The sequence below is a fragment of the Petromyzon marinus genome, chromosome 36 (genome assembly GCF_048934315.1).
Source record: "Petromyzon marinus isolate PM22_M1 ecotype Great Lakes invasive population chromosome 36, UKy_Petmar_22M1.pri1.0, whole genome shotgun sequence".
In the NCBI taxonomy this organism is placed as follows: Eukaryota; Metazoa; Chordata; class Hyperoartia; order Petromyzontiformes; family Petromyzontidae; genus Petromyzon; species Petromyzon marinus.
Genome location: NC_133702.1, coordinates 17,501 through 29,047, shown reverse-complemented (window position 1 = coordinate 29,047; position 11,547 = coordinate 17,501). Strand labels below are relative to the sequence as shown.

General features: G+C 47.1%; 1 pseudogene; it reads left to right on the top strand.

Moving 5' to 3' along the window:
• Positions 1–1,462: 1,462 nt before the first annotated feature.
• Positions 1,463–10,715, top strand: LOC142930059 (sialate O-acetylesterase-like; annotated as a pseudogene).
• The last annotated feature ends 832 nt before the right edge of the window (positions 10,716–11,547 follow it).

Sequence of the window (11,547 nt, the reverse complement as noted above, 5' to 3'; positions counted from 1 at the left end):
TTAATACCTCTCACACCACGGTTAATGATATAGTTTTACAATATGGAGCATACTAGGGCCTCGCAGCTGTCTCTCTCCCCCTCCTCTGTTCCGACCATGGACGAACTCGTCCGTCTGAACGGGACCCGTAGCTATCCGTGGTGCTGAAATTTGAGGGTAAGAATCCACCCATTTTTTCGCCATATAGCATTGTGATATATAACGACTTATTGTTGGTAGCTTAGCTGATTGGAGAATATAGAGTTTATTGATAACATGAAGGTAATTTATATTTTAGTTTTTATTGGTTCACTATATAGTACTGTGAATAGCTCAGATGTGTAGTCATTTCTGTGACCAGTCACTAGCTAATCACTCAGTTGTTTCAATGCTGGATTCGCCTAGTTATTTCAATGCTAAATTCTCCTGTTTGATTTGTACTAAGGGCCTCGGTGAATGTGTATGCTCTGACTTTAACGTAGCTATTTCTGCAGCAGGTACAAGCTCTATTTCTGCAGCAGGTACAAGCTAACCACTCAGCTATCTCAATGCTAAATTCTATGCTAATTCCATTGTCAAGATGTGTATGCCTTAACTTAGCTATTTCAATGCTAAATTCTATGCTAATCCCTTTAACAATGGGTGCCTCTGCGGGTGTGTATGCTTTAACTTTTAACATAGCTATTTCTGTGACCAGTCACAAGCTAATCATTCAGCCATTTCAATGCTAAATTATATGCTAATTCCTTTGTCAAGGCGCTTTGTTCCTCTCACACAGCTTAAAGGCCGTATCTGAACGTGGCTCTTTCACTCCAGCGCTGTCCTACCAGACAGTCTCGCCCCCCTTCACCTGATGAAGGCCGCTTGTGTTGTGGCCGAAACGTCGTGAGAATATTATTGTGTTATTTGATCAATTTATTATTTTATTATCATTCTACGTGACTTTACCGAAAGAACCAAAGAAGATGTGAGAATTTTATTATTATTTTATTTTTTTACTCTCATTCTACGTGACTTTACCGAAATAACCAAAGAAGATGAATCCTTGCAGTCACGAAAGCTTTAAATCGAAATCCCCCGTATAGCCTTTAACAGACTGGAGGAGCAAGCGCTGTTCGCCAGCACCTATGAAGGCCTGCACAGCACGAGGCGGTGGGTGGCCAGCACCACGCCCAGCCGGCTTTGTTTCCCCAGTGGCGATGTTTACAGACCGCACCAGGTACTAATTTGAGGCTAAGTCGGCCTAGCAGAGGCCCAGGACCGGTTCAGATAATCGTCACTGGTGGTGACCGTGAACGTGAATCGTGCCAGGGTCGCCGGGTTCGTCGCGCAGCGCGGTGACTACAACACTACCAACAACAACCGCCATTCGCCACTAAGTAGTGGTGATGTCACTACGGCGCTTGTGCCTGGCTAGGTGCACATTAAGGCCACGTGAAATGTCGAACGCCCGCTGGCATGTCACCGGACAGACCCAGGTGCCATGGGTCGATTGACTGAGATGATCGCCGATGCAACACCTGTGCCACCTGTGCCCCCTACTGTTCCAACTAAAAAACAACACTACCGCATCCTCCTTCATTTGCAAAGGCAAAAGGTCAGCTGGACACACTTGCTAGTGATATGAAGGGCTTACGCACAAGTTCTAGAGGCGTTAACAGTGAACTGGAAAACGGCCTCGAGTCTTCTCTGTGAATATATGCCCATGTCCCCCACCCCTGCATGATGTCAGCAGGACAAAAACTGTGTGTGCCTGTGCTGGTGGTGCTACTCGTCGTGGTGACGACGGTGGCGTGCTTGGTGGTGCTGGTGGTGAATTGCACACGCGACCCTCCTAACAACACCTGTGAGTGCTTAACACATACCTGTACCTTCAAGTAACCTCCCCTCTCCCCTCCACTATCACCATCAGCTTCATCACCACCTTCACTACGACAGTACTATCAACACGACCACCACCACCAATACCTTCATCACTACTGCCACCGCTACCACCTCCACCACCATCACCATTTATCACCATAACAATAATTTCCACAACCATCAGCACCCACATCACAACAATCACCACCGTCATAACCATTGGCACTCTGTACCTCCCCAGCCCCAGGTACCTCCACACGCTTGGTTGAAACGTTCCGCTTGGCCTCCTATTACGGGAACCACATGGTCCTGCAGAGGGGACCACGTGGCGCCTTCGTGTGGGGGTTTGGGAAAGCGGGAGCCAAGGTGGTCGTGAGACTCTACAACACGAATGAGGACTTGCTACAGGAGCACAGGAGCAACGTGTCGGCAGGTCTCTGTCTCCGCCAAGTTGTTAACATCTTTGTCCTGATTTGTTTTTTGCTTCATTGCTGGACTTCAATGTACAGGCGACCCCCCGTACCTGTGACCTAATTAGTTCCTGGACGACGGTCGCAAGTAGAGCCGTCGTAAGCCGAATCCTTATTTCCCAGAGGTGCAATGCTATACATTGTGGTTCCGTTCCTGGAAACCCATTGCATACCATAAAATACCGAAATTGATCACGAAAATAAATTAAAATTACCCTAACAAACATTTATTGAAACTTAACATTATTTTGTATTCTTGGGTCTTTCGGTAAAGGCACGTAGATTGAAAAAAATATATAATAAAATAAAAAATTATCTATTTTTTAAATATAATTTTTATTATTTTCCTCATTTCTTATTATTTGATTTATCTACGTGGCTTTACCGAAAGACCCAAGAATATTAATTCCTGCAGTCACGAAAGCTTTAAGTCAAGATTTAACATTACTTTTACATACATTTATTCAGTAATAACAAACACATTTGAAAATCCTTCAGTACTTTTCTGCACATGCATCACATTTCCTCTTCTCAGACATCGCGAAAGGCGAACATTTTTCAAAATTTGAAGAAAATCAGGGATGATAGACAATAGTCAAGAGTGATAATGGAGTGGCAGCCAAAGAATGGAACGTGTCCAAGAAGATGTTAATTGAGGTGATGGACTAATTCAGCTCACGTGCAGGTGCTGGATGGATTGTTGCATTACAAGATCATGAGAGGTGGTGGTGGTGGTGGTGGCTTGATATAGCCTTCATCCAGCAGTGGTGCAATCATGACTGATGATGATGGTGATGATGAAAAAACGATTTCTGTCAAGCGGCAACTGTCCTGACCAAAGTGAGTTATCAGTTCCCTCATGACTGACCACAACCGGTTCTTTAGCCCACGAGTTGTCACATTTGATCTCTCAGTTGATCAAAGGGCGAACCCTTTTCACAAAGCGACGAGCGGAATAGCAGCGCTTCTTCTTTCGTATGGCAGCTGATATAGATGCAGAGCAACAACTACAATTTCACACACAGGTGGTCAAGCCTGACAACCGTGTCAGGAGCAGCAGCAGAGTAGTGTATCACTTATGTCTCCTTCGTGTTTGTGCATTGGGCATTGCATCATTTTATGTTGTATGGCCTGTTCTACATGGCCACAGCCGTACAGTGGAGAGTTTAAAATTTTGCATTTGTGCATCCAATGTGAAATTAAATCCACAACAAACCATCTGCCATGGTTTGTGTTGATGCGGTTTATGGTGGACCATGAGCTTCATGGAAGATCAAAACAAGGGATCGTCTGCGTTGCATCTTTCATAAGATGTTTGTTAGTTCTTTTGAACTCCAGCTTTCCAGGCTCCATCAGGGTTGAATTCACATTGTTTCAGGTTAAATGCATGGGTCCAAAAGGACCTGCGTGACTTCAAGTGATGACTAGGGGCATTATTGAGGTCCTGATGAATGGGAAGGGGACTGTTTTCCTCGATTCCCAGGACTTCCCGGAGGGTTGCGGTGGATGGGTGGGAGAGAGATTTGTGACAGCATAGGCAGCCAGGGTTCTAGGGTCGACTTGAGGGTTCCATTGATACACCGCATTGCATTGTTCAGTGAGACATCAACAAGTTAAACAAGGACAATGATTAATCAAGGACCCGAAGACTGTGTGTGTGTATGGTGAGCGGTTTTGTAGCAGCGCACTGCAATACAAACCCAGTGATGATTATCTGAACCAGTGTTGGGCCTTCCCTAGGTCGAATTAAATCTCAAATGAGTATCTGGCGCGGTGTGTAAACAACAGCACTGGGAATACAAATGCAACTGGGTGTGGTACTGGCTACTCACCCCCACGCGTGCCGTGTTGGTGCTAACTTACAGAACTTGCCCAACAATCTCTTAAGTCTTGCCGGTTTGCTGTGCTGTATTGGCTCTGCAAGTCTTTAATCCAGCAGTGTGCATGGTTGCTGGATCACGCAAATGTTGTGAAACGCTTTTCCCATAGGTGTCACTAAGATGCCGTACAGTAAAAATGTAGACTCCACCTGGTCCGTCTGCATGAGATCAAGTGTTTCCTCCTCTTACTCTTTGGTTGTTTCGGTAAAGTCACGTAGGTAAAATAAAATAAATGAAAACAACAAAATTAAATCACGACGTTTCGGAGGCAACACAAGCTTCCGTTTTCAGGTGGAAACCGTCACAGCAAAATTGCTGTATCAAGTGAAGAGAGCTCTAAGAGACCCGAGATTATATACAGGTTAAGGGGGGGGGGGAGGAGCCAGGAAGGGCCGTGGGGGGTGCTAAGTTAAGCCACCTTTTGTTATGCTGCAGGGGGTTAGGGGGACGGAGAGGCGATGGGGAGCAGTGATCGAAAACGAGCGCAACCAACTGTAAGAAATGGAAATGGCTGTACAATTATAAGGCAGCTAAAGTTTGACTTGGTTAATGACATATTTCCAATGATTGCTCAATTTAAAACCATCCTCTCGGTTGAAGTTGTGTCTATGTTTGTATATCTGGATGGCTTCATGGACAAATCTTTGGTAGTATCCAGGAGGTTTGCAGAGTATTTGGTACCGGAGAAAACAATATCATGAGAACCCGCTGTGTTGAAACAATGATCAGCTACGGCCAAAGAATTCGTTCTGCCGTGTTTCAAATCTGATTTGTGCTCGCGAATTCGGTCAGAAATATGTCGTTTCGTCTCCCCGATATAGCAGTCACCACAGGTATAACTCAATTTGTAAACACCGGGGTACTGTAAGTCAGGAATGACATCCTTTACGGATGGGATCAGATCACGGATTTTGTGTACTGTATTGAACCGGACCTGGATCTTGTGTTTGTTTAGAATTTTGGAAATCTTTTTGGTAACGCCTGCTATGTATGGCAACGTGATGATTTTGATCAGATTCTCAGTGGGTTGTTTCTGTATGGTGGGAGAAACAGCTTGGCGGATAGTACGGTCAGAGTATCCATTCATCTTGAGGGCCAGATGTACATGTTTTAATTCACTGGCCAGGTGGTGTTGGTCAGAAATGCAATGAGCCCTATGGTATAGTGTTTGATGAGGGAATTCTTTTGAGCCGGGTGGTGGTGGGAATCAAGCTTCAAGTAAGAATCTGTGTGGGTGGCCTTCCTATAAACAGAATGTCCCAAAGAGCCCATCAGACCTCCTCTCAAACAGAACATCCAAGAATGGCAGCTTGCCATCTTTCTCCACTTCCATGGTGAATTTGATGGATGGGTGTCTGGAATTTATGTGGTCTAGGAAATGGATCAATGCTGGGAGGCCATGTGGCGAAATGACGAACGTGTCATCCACATATCTCTTCCACAGGAAAGGACGAAGGGTGCATGTCTGGATGGCGTCTGATTCAAACTTCTCCATGTTTCCTCCTCGCCCGTGTAGATTTTCTCCAGGTGCTTCATTTTCCTCCCACTTATAAACGCTCGTTAATTGGCCGATAACACCTTAATATATAGAGGACCACAGAGCTTGGGCAATTGTTGGCTCCGGCTCATCACGTGGCTGCCTTCCTGGTTGTCGTTCCTCGTTCCGGAGTCGTTCTGTCTCTGTCTCTACACGAGTATGCGAATGCTGTGCGGCGTGTTACAAGTTGATACTATTATTATGAGTTTATATGGTGTACATATGTGTGTGTGCATGTGTGTCTTTGTGTGTTTAGAGTCAAACAGGTGGTCCGTGACGCTAGACCCCATGGATGCTGGGGGGGCCGTTCTCTCTCAATGCCACCCAGTGGAGCCCTGTCAGGAGCAGCACTGGGGGGGGGAGGGGAGTGGCAGAGTTTGTGATCAGCGACGTCTGGTTCGGAGAAGTGTGGCTTTGTGGTGGGCAGAGCAACATGCAGATGACTGTACAGCAGGTAAAGAGGTTTCGCTTCATCCTAAACCACTGCCCAGCACTTTTCCCCTCCACCCACGCTGCAGATAGTGCCCGCCCCAGCCACCATCACCCTTCATTCGCTGTGACAACATAATAGCTATGTCTATTCTCCCCGTGTCTCTGTATCTGCATGTCCACATGTCTCTGTGTCTGCGTATCCTCATGTCTCTGTATCGGCGTATCCCCATGTCCCTGTGTTTGCGTGTCCCCTTGTCTGTGTCTGCATGTTCCTGTGTAACTGCGTGTCCTCATAGCTCTGTGTGTCTCTATCTCCCTGTGTCTGCGTATCCCCATGTCCCTGTGTCTGCGTGTCCCCTTGTCTGTGTCTGCATGTTCCTGTGTAACTGCGTGTCCTCATGGCTCTGTGTCTGTGTGTGTGGGGAGCGGTAGTGTAGTGGTTAGCGCGCTGCTCTATGAACCTGGCAACCCGGGTTCGATTCCTGCTCATGGCCAACATCAGTGACGATTATCTGAGCCGGCCCTGGGCCTCCCCTAGGTCGACTGACCCTCAAATGAGTACCTGGTGCGGTGTGTAAACATTGTCACTAGGGAGACAAAGGCGGTCGGGCGTGGTGCTGGCCACCCACCCCCTCGTGTACCGTTCCGGCCTTCATAGGTGCTCGCTAACAGCACTTGCCCCTACAGTCTGTTAAGGCTATATGGGGGATCTTTGTCTTTGTTATTTTGTGTCTGTGTGTCCCCATCTCCCTGTGTCTTTGTGTCCCCGTGTCTTTATGCCTGCGTGTCCCCATGTCCAGGTAGAGAATGCAAGTTGGGAGCTGGCTCAAGCCGCCAACTTCTTTCTCGTCCGCCTGTTCGCTGTCTCCTTTAATCATTCGCTCAAGCCCCTGGCCGACTTCACGTCGGTCGCACTCCCCTGGAGTCTCCCCACAGCTGGTGAACGTTCATGATTAACGCATCACCTCTCTGAGTTTGACACGGACAGTCCAAAGATTGACACCTGTGTGGCAATAATCAAATTATATTGAGATCCGGTACCAGTATTGTGTTGAAATATATCGCAGCAAACTACAATGATTATATTATCGACCGCAGCTGACTGAGAAGTGTCCCGGTTTCACTCAGTGGAACGGACGGTGAACTTGTTTTTTGTGTCTATGGGATCCTTTGTGCCGGTATCAAGGTGATAAAAACAAATCTAAGACTTTACTTGAAGGCACATCCACTCCCAGGCCATCAATTGTGCAACCATTTTGCTCTCAAAAATGTGCAATGCATTCACACTAACAGCCAACGTTGGTGGTGAATACCTCTCTTAGGTAGACTAGCCCCTAAATGAGTCCTTGGGGCAGTGTATAAATGTCACCATAAGGCAAAGGCGTAGCTGGGTGTGGTACTGGCCAACCACATCATGTGCCGTGTCAGCCTTAATAGGTGCTCGCTAATGGAACTTGCATAACCAGTCTTTTAGAGGTTACACGGGGAATCTTTGTCTAAACCTGTGTATGTCTGTCTCTCTGTGTGTCTAGACCGTCTCGGCATGGGAGACTACACCGTCTTCTCAGCCGTCTGTTGGTTCTTTGGTAGGAACCTACACCTCACTCTGGGGGTCCCCGTGGGGTTGGTGCAGTCCTGCTGTGGTGGCACCCGCATCGAATCCTGGTCCTCACCCCGAGCCCTGGCACACTGCGGACTCAACGCACAGCCTCAAAGCAAGTATGTGTAATGGAGAAATGCATGGTCTCACACGGAAACCCATTGACTTGCATAGAGACCCATAGACCCGCATAGGGGACATACAGACTCACAGAGTCTATGGGTGATTGTTTAAAGGCTATTTGCCATGTCGCTCCAGAGCCAAGCCACGATTCTCTAGCCTCACAATACATCTGCATCCGACTCAGGGCCAAGCATCACCTCCACGCATCTCCACTCGTTCACTGCATGTGACGTCGGCAATACAGCTCAGTTTTGCAGTGGAAAAGAGTTATCAGAGGCAACTGAATCACTCATGGTAATTGACTATTTTAGGACGTTGGACCTTTTGCTGACATTCAATTAAGTTACCAAAATTGCAATTGAAATGTTCATATGATATTTTATTATCTACTGTACGTCTGGGAGGACCAAAGTTGTTCAACTTCAGTACACTCACTATAAGCCTTTTATAGTCTAATTGTGTTTGTAAGCTTATCAGCATGGTACTGGCAGACACCACCTCATTGGATGCTGTAACGGCATTCATAGGAGCTCGCTAACACCATTTATCCGAAAAGTCTGTGTATACTATACCAGGGAACTATGTCTTTTAATGTAGTGCTCAACAGGAGCCAACAGTGCTGTGGAACGCAATGATTAAACCTCTACTCAATATGAGCCTCAAAGGGGTCATCTGGTACCAAGGTCAGTGACATACATTATCACATAAACGTAAATAAAACAACAGCTGCCATTCGCCACTTAGTGGTGGTGAAGTCACCACGGCGCTTCTGCTAGGCCAGGTGCACTTTGAGACTATCACAATAATGAGGCTCAGTGGACAGATGCAGGCGCCATGGGTTGATTGAGATGACTGGCAGATGCACCACCTGTGCCCCCGAATGTGCCAACTTGCTGCATTTTATCCATCCAGTATTTTGCTTGTTGTTGTGAGCATCGCTCTTCCTCCCTCTGTTGTTGGAAGGTGACTGCATTCAACTACCCATGAGTGTCATTGATAATCACGTGCAAAATATAAACTCACTACTCTACAGGACGTCTGGCAAAAATATTAGCGAGCTGTAGCACGTGTCGTGACAGGTACTGCAAGATCCGACCGTGTTCCCCCGGTACTCACCGAGCTGCATTTGTTTCTGGTTGCTGAATAAATACATTCCACAAATGAGCCACAATACCTTGCTGATCTCATCAAGGAGCATAAACCATCATGCTAACTTCGGTCATCCTCGCAGCAACTTTTGGCTTGCCATCGAACAAAGATGGTTACCGCATCGCGAACTTCAGATGCGCTTCTGCGGTCGTCTGGACCGACCTTTCAATATTAGGAAGCCACTGCAGCTATGCACTTTTAAATCTAGATTGAAAACTAATTTTTTAGAACTGATTTTTGCGTTTAGTTTGTTGTCCTTCTCCACACCTCCGATGACCATGGTTGGCTATGTACGGTGCAAAAGAAGTTCAACATACATACATACACGTGCCACTGTAGATGCGCATCTCTATTCCTTGTTCCTTGAGCAGGTGAAAGTAACACTGGGTACATTACTGACCTCTACAACTGCAGCTTCCTGGCCATGATTAACGACTGGCGTCAGGAATTCTACATAGCCACCAATGGCAACACAGACCCGCTTCTGCATTTTGGATATGCGCAGGTGAGAATTTAAACCATCCAGCAGTGGATTAATCATGGCTGGCATATAACGATCAGCATGATTGGGATGTTTGACTTAATTACCATGGCTGAAAAAAGCTTATCCTTTTAGTGCTTGTTTTTTTACCAACTTTTGGGAAACTCTTTCATTAATGTGTTTGGATTTGTCAAGGGTGAGTCTCTCATAGCAATGCAACTTTACACTAAAGTTTTTATCATATTGGACCATCTTTATCAGAATTATCTCTCTCTGCCCATGTTTATCTCCCACGTCTCATTCAACATCTTTCTCCCCTGGTCTCTCTCCTCGAATCTCTCCATGTCTTTTCCTGTCTCTCTCCCCATGTCGCTCAACATCTCTCTCCTTTCTCTTTCTGCGTAACTCCTCATATCTTTCTCCCGGCGTCTCTCTACCATTGTCTTTAGATCTCCACCAGTGACCCAGATGACAACACAGACTCGTATCCACGCATTCGCTGGCACCAGTCTGCAGACTACGGTTTCTCCCCTAACTTGCGAATGCCCAAAACCTTCATGGCCGTGACCATCGACTTGTGTGACCGCAACTCCAACTACGGGTGGTGAGTGGCTAACTCAAGCATCGTGGTCCCTGACTCCTCTCCCTTTCCTCTTTCCTCTCCTGCTATCTAGTCAGCCCACCGGCACGCCTGTATGACATACAGACTTCATAGAGTGCACTTCAAGTATGCCCTTTAAAGAGCAGATGTTAGAGGCTAGCCGGCCTGTAGGAAATGAGCAGGACTTTCACAATTATAACTATCCGAGACGCGAGTGGTAAAGTGCAGATTACAAGAGAAGTTAGCCGTAATACAGGTTTTTTTGGGTTAGATCACGTAAATATAAATGTGTCGTTAATCTTGCCACCACCCGACACAGCCAACTAGTAAGGGTTATCACGTAAAAAGAACATGCCAATTCGTCACTAGTACAGCACACCGGTGTGTTGGAGAGCCAAGCCACAACATTTACAATCTGAGTACGACGTTTCGCCAGTAATTACAACTAGCTTCATCAGGCGACAGCCAGATTTGTGGACAAGTCTAACTGTTTCATCTCCATATATATAAAAGGCAAAATTGTGAGTGTGTGTGTCTGTTAAAAATGTTTAGCCTACTTCCCAACAAGCAAACAAACCTGAAATTTGCCATGTGGGTACTTTCCAGACTGTACACCATGCAAAAATTATAAAAATACACTTTTGTTTTTTTTCGGGGGGGGGGGGGGGGAGCTCATCCACATTGCACGGCCGCGGCGAACTACTGAGAACCGCAGTGAGGAAACACCCAAGGCACACGCGGATCGGCAGGCAGGTGGGGGGGGGGGGCAGTAACCCAGGAGTTGTCGGTGGTGCACTTGGTTAAACAATGGGGGGCGGGCGTCGGAGAGGGGGCTGACCTGATTGGCAGAGAGTGGGAAATCCGAGGCTCCTGATTGGATGAGAGGTCAGCGGATCGGCGGCGCATGGTGCTTTAAAGTAGGGGCATGAAAAGGGACGAAAATGAGAAGCAAGCCCCTTTTGCCCGGGGTCTTTTGGAGTGAGGGACAGAGGAGTAATCGTCCCCTGCTACTCGAACATCCGGGAGACGGGTCGCAGAGCAGCCAGGCTCAGCCCCAGCAAAAGCCACGTGCAGCCTCGCCTTTCAGCGACTTCCTACACCTCGACATCGGAGCGTAAGTACGGAGTGGAGAGGTAAGTCCGAGGAGAAAATCACGTAGGGGGAGTGAGTAGGGAGAGCCCAGGCAAATTGAGCCCAAAACCGCCGGGAGATATGATAGGCCTGCCCTGCTGACCCACACTAACACGGGTAGATTAACTCTAATTAAACAGAATAAATCGCTAGTAGACATTAAACCGTGTCGTGTTGTATCTGTGAGTTCGGAGGGGGGGGGGGGGGGTGCATGGTGTTGTTAGCATGTGTTGTGGTACCCTGTGTATTCTGCCCGCGTGGGTAATCTAGCCACTGCACAGCTCGTGGTTGGCGGGAAGGA